This window comes from Leucoraja erinacea, unplaced genomic scaffold, assembly GCF_028641065.1.
Source record: "Leucoraja erinacea ecotype New England unplaced genomic scaffold, Leri_hhj_1 Leri_722S, whole genome shotgun sequence".
NCBI classification, from domain to species: Eukaryota; Metazoa; Chordata; class Chondrichthyes; order Rajiformes; family Rajidae; genus Leucoraja; species Leucoraja erinaceus.
This window is the reverse complement of record NW_026576644.1, coordinates 24,626-30,299: the sequence shown is the minus strand read 5'-3', so window position 1 is coordinate 30,299 and position 5,674 is coordinate 24,626.

Sequence of the window (5,674 nt, the reverse complement as noted above, 5' to 3'; positions counted from 1 at the left end):
CTTTGCAACCGAGTCGTCCAGTGGTCCTTTGAAATGACAATATAAACTATTATCTTTCTTAAATTGTATGGATATTTAAATATATTATGCTTATGTGGACACGTGCACGTTTGCCCACCTCTTCTCTTCAGTTCGGTCCGCTTTTGAGTGATCTGAATCCAGTAAATCCTTTCACGTTCCGCATTGAATCAATTAGGCCTCCGTGTGTGTGTTTATTCGTTGGTGTGTGTGTGTGTGTGTGTGTGTGTGTGTGTGTGTGGGTGTGTGTGTTTGTGTGTGTGTGTGTGGGTGTGTGTGTGTGTGTGTGTGTGTGTGTGTGTGTGTGTGTGTGTGTGTGTGTGTGCGGGTGTGTGTGTGTGTGTGTGTGCGGGTGTGTGTGTGTGTGTGTGTGTGCGGGGTGTGTGTGTGTGTGTGTGTGTGTGGGTGTGTGTGTGTTTGTGTGTGTGTGTGTGTGTGTGTGTGTGTGTGTGTGTGTGTGTGTGTGTGTGTGTGTGTGTGGGTGTGTGTGTGTGTGTGTGGGTGTGTGTGTGTTTGTGTGTGTGTGTGCGGGTGTGTGTGTGTGTGTGTGTGTGTGTGTGTGCGGGTGTGTGTGTGTGTGTGTGTGTGCGGGGGTGTGTGTGTGTGTGTGTGTGTGCGGGTGTGTGTGTGCGTGCGTGTGCTTGTGTGTGTGTGTGTGCATGTGTGTGCGTGTGTGTGCGGGTGTGTGTGTGTGTGTGTGTGTGTGTGTGTGTGTGTGTGTGTGTGTGTGGGTGTGTGTGTGTGTGTGCGGGTGTGTGTGTGTGTGTGTGTGTGTGTGTGTGTGTGTGTGCGTGTGGGTGTGTGTGTGTGTGTGTGTGTGTGTGTGTGTGTGTGTGTGTGCGTGTGTGTGCGGGTGTGTGTGTGTGTGTGTGTGTGTGTGTGCGGGTGTGTGCGTGTGTGTGTGTGTGTGTGCGTGTGTGTGTGTGTGGTAGAGCCTCGATCGCTCTTTTCATGCACTGCACACAATATGAAAGACCACAGCTTTACATCAACACTCTCCAAACGCCATCGATATGTGGTCTTGAAGCATGTGTACACAAATGTTTATCCTCCCATACCTGCGCCATTTCCATCTGCGAACCGATTAGTCAGGAGCAACGTTGCAAAGATTAAAAGAAGCACGGTTCTCATCTTCGCTTCCCGATCAGGATCTAATAATGCGAGGAGATATTGTGTCTGATGGTAGACTCTATATATATTGATCGTGCTCTGTATATATTGTGAGGCAGTGCACGCGGTTGGGCAGTGTGGTTGGTTTGTTCCAGGAAGCGCCCGCCGGTCTGACTATTCCTCATTGGCTCAAGAACACTGAGCAGACGCCAGCATGGTTTACCTAGCTGACACGAAGCGGTCAGCAATAAATATGTGTCCTTGTTCCCCAATCCAAGATTGGCTCGTCACACCGACTCCAGCCGTACATGTCAAACTTCCAGACACGACTCCTTCCACACGGCATTCGTGTCCACGTGATTCTTGCAACGTGTCCAGGCGCAATGAATTAGATCTTCAACAAGAATAGTACAACTGTTCTCAATTCATACAGCAGTACATAAAACACAGCGCACTTCCCATTGCATTGTATTTGCAAAGGACTTTAGGCCAAAGATGTGCATTCTTTAGCAGTGCTTCTCCGCTTGTGATTATCGTACATGCGTTTCCAATCGTCAGATGTATTGCCCGTGTGTTTCACACTAAATAACACACACACAGAGCCACAAAGTGCACAGAGAGTGGCCGATTGGCTCACAATTCCAAGGCCATGATCACTTCCCTTCTGCAGTGGTCCTATTTACTAGCACTTGATCCGCAGTGCACTTCCGGTGGTCGGCTCAAGTGGGGTGAGAATGTCTGCCTCCTCTACCCCTCACTCTGTACTTTCCAGTTACCAATCTTTCACACTTTCATACCCCCCCCCCCAACCTTTAATTAAAGCTGCCATGTTGAATACATGCCAAGTTTGTAAGTTGTCCAACTTACCGCCATGCCCATTTTCGCCACCTCCAATAGGATCCCACCACGGGCCACATCTTCCCATCTCCTACCCTTTCGTCTTTCCGCAGAGACCGCTCCCTCCGTAACTCAATATAATTATGGAGAGGGACAAAACTGGACCTAGGGTTGAGATTTTTTATTGGAGAAAGGCTAACTTTGAGGAGATGCGAAAGGATTTAAAAGGAGTAAATTGGGACAGTTTGTTTTATGGGAAAGATGTGGAAGAGAAATGGAGTACATTTAAAGGTGAAATTTTAAGAGTACAGAATCTTTATGTCCCTGTTCGGTTGAAAGGAAATTGTAAAAATTGTAAAGAGCCATGGTTTTCAAGGGAAATTGGACACGGTTCGGAAAAAGAGGGAGATCTACAATAATTATAGGCCGCATGGAGTAAATGAGGTGCTTGAGGAGTATTAAAAATGTAAAAAGAATCTTAAGAAAGAAATTAGAAAAGCTAAAAGAAGATATGAGGCTGTTTTGGCAAGTAAGGTAAAAGTAAATCCGAAGGGTTTCTACCGCTATATTAATAACAAAAGGATAACGAGGGATAAAATTGGTCCATTAGAGAATCAGAGTGGACAACTATCTGCAGAGCCAAAAGAGATGGGGGAGATATTGAACAGTTTCTTTTCTTCGGTATTCACCAAGGAGAAGGATATTGAATTATGTGAGGTAAGGGAAACAAGTAGAGTAGCTATGGAAACTATGAGGATCAAAGAAGAGGAAGTACTGACACTTTTGAGAAATATAAAAGTGGATAAGTCTCCAGGTCCGGACAGGATATTCCCTAGGACATTGAGGAAAGTTAGTGTAGAAATAGCAGGGGCTATGACAGAAATATTTCAAATGTCATTAGAAACGGGAATAGTGCCGGAGGATTGGCGTATTGGCGTACTGCGCATGTTGTTCCATTGTTTAAAAAGGGGTCTAAGAGTAAACCTAGCAATTATAGACCTGTTAGTTTGACGTCAGTGGTGGGCAAATTAATGGAAAGAATACTTAGAGATAATATATATAAGCATCTGGATAAACAGGGTCTGATTAGGAACAGTCAACATGGATTTGTGCCTGGAAGGTCATGTTTAACTAATCTTCTTGAATTTTTTGAAGATGTTACTCGGGAAATTGATGAGGGTAAAGCAGTGGATGTTGTGTATATGGACTTCAGTAAGGCCTTTGACAAGGTTCCTCATGGAAGGTTGGTTAAGAAGGTTCAATGGTTGGGTATTAATGGTGGAGTAGCAAGATGGATTCAACAGTGGCTGAATGGGAGATGCCAGAGAGTAATGGTGGATGGTTGTTTGTCAGGTTGGAGGCCAGTGACGAGTGGGGTGCCACAGGGATCTGTGTTGGGTCCACTGTTGTTTGTCATGTACATCAATGACCTGGATGATGGTGTGGTAAATTGGATTAGTAAGTATGCAGATGATACTAAGATAGGTGGGGTTGCGGGTAATGAAGTAGAGTTTCAAAGTCTACAGAAAGATTTATGCCAGTTGGAAGAGTGGGCTGAAAGATGGCAGATGGAGTTTAATGCTGATAAGTGTGAGGTGCTACATCTTGGCAGGACAAATCAAAATAGGACGTACATAGTAAATGGTAGGGAATTGAAGAATGTAGGTGAACAGAGGGATCTGGGAATAACTGTGCACAGTTCCCTGAAAGTGGAATCTCATGTAGATAGGGTGGTAAAGAAAGCTTTTGGTGTGCTGGCCTTTATAAATCAGAGCATTGAGTATAGAAGTTGGGATGTAATGTTAAAATTGTACAAGGCATTGGTGAGGCCAATTCTGGAGTATGGTGTACAATTTTGGTCGCCTAATTATAGGAAGGATGTCAACAAAATAGAGAGAGTACAGAGGAGATTTACTAGAATGTTGCCTGGGTTTCAGCAACTAAGTTACAGAGAAAGGTTGAACAAATTAGGGCTTTATTCTTTGGAGCGCAGAAGGTTAAGGGGGGACTTGATAGAGGTTTTTAAAATGATGAGAGGGATAGACAGAGTTGACGTGGAAAAGCTTTTCCCACTGAGAGTAGGGAAGATTCAAACAAGGGGACATGACATGAGAATTAAGGGACTGAAGTTTAGGGGTAACATGAGGGGGAACTTCTTTACTCAGAGAGTGGTAGCTGTGTGGAATGAGCTTCCAGTGAAGGTGGTGGAGGCAGGTTCGTTTTTATCATTTAAAAATAAATTGGATAGTTATATGGATGGGAAGGGAATGGAGGATTATGGTCTGAGCGCAGGTATATGGGACTAGGGGAGATTATGTGTTCGACACGGACTAGAAGGGTCGAAATGGCCTGTTTCCGTGCTGTAATTGTTATATTGTTATATGGTTATTATAACTCCCTGGTGAATTCGTCCCTTTCCACCAAAACCACACCCTCCCCTGGTACTTTCCCTCGCAACCGCAGGAAATGTTACACTTGTCGCTTTACCTCCCCTCTTGGCAGCATCCAAGGACCCAAGCAGTCTCTCCAGGTTCGGCAGTGTTTTACCTGCACCTCCTCCAACCTCATCTATTGCATCCGCTGCTCTAGGTGTCAGCTGCTGTACGTCGGTGAGACCAAGCGTAAGCTTGGGGATCACTTCGCCCAGCACCTCCGCTCGGTTCGCAACAACCAATTTGATCTCCCGGTGGCTCAGCACTTCAACTCCCCCTCCCATTCCGAATCTGACCATTCTGTCCTGTGCTTCATGGCAAGAGTGAGTCCCACCATAAATTGGAAGAGCAGCACCTCATATTTCGCTTGGGTAGTTTACACCCCAGCGGTATGAACATTGACTTCTCCAATTTCAGGTAGTCCATGCTTTCTCACTCTTTCCCCTCCCCTTCTCAGCTCTCCCTCAGCCCACTGTCACTGCCTCTTCCTTTCTTCTTCCGCCCCCCACCCCCACAACAGTCTGAAGAAGGATCTGGTCCTGAAACGTAACATATCCCTTTGCTCCATAGATGCTGCCTCACCCGCTGAGTTTCTCCAGCATTTTTGTCTCCCTTCGATTTTTCCAGCATCTCCAGTTCCTTCTTAAACTAACCATGCCTGTGTTCCCCACTTTACCTCACGGCTATGAACAAAAACAAAGGCAGTCTTTTATGGACCACCTCATAACTGACGTGATCAGACGCAGGGGAGGGCAGGGGAAGGGTGTTATGGAATATATTGTCTACATCCTCTTCAATGCAATCCGGAATTCTTACATTGTGGCGAGTGGGACTGAACACTACTCCTCAGCTGTGGTGGAACCAATCATTTATGAAGTTTCCTATCTAATGAGCGCAGGGTTTTTTTTGATGGCGTGTGCAGTAATTTATCCACCTTCGCCCACATCCATTTTCCATCTTCGCCCTTTATAATCAGCGATGGCACATATGTTGCGTGAGCTGTAATTGATAGGAAGGATAGTTTCGGGCTGGAGGACAAGAAATATCAGATGGTAGTGTGGCTGGAACAATGACCCGTGCAACTTGCATCCGATAAACTGAAGTGGGTCCCTTTGTGATATTTGATCTGGGTCAAACGTGCGCCATAGATGCAGATGTCTAATCAATATGGAGGAATAGAATGTCCCTGGAGTGTACATCTATGGATCTATATACGTAGCACTACCCGTTGGAGACTATAGTGACGTACATACATGATTCATGTACACGTCTTGTAA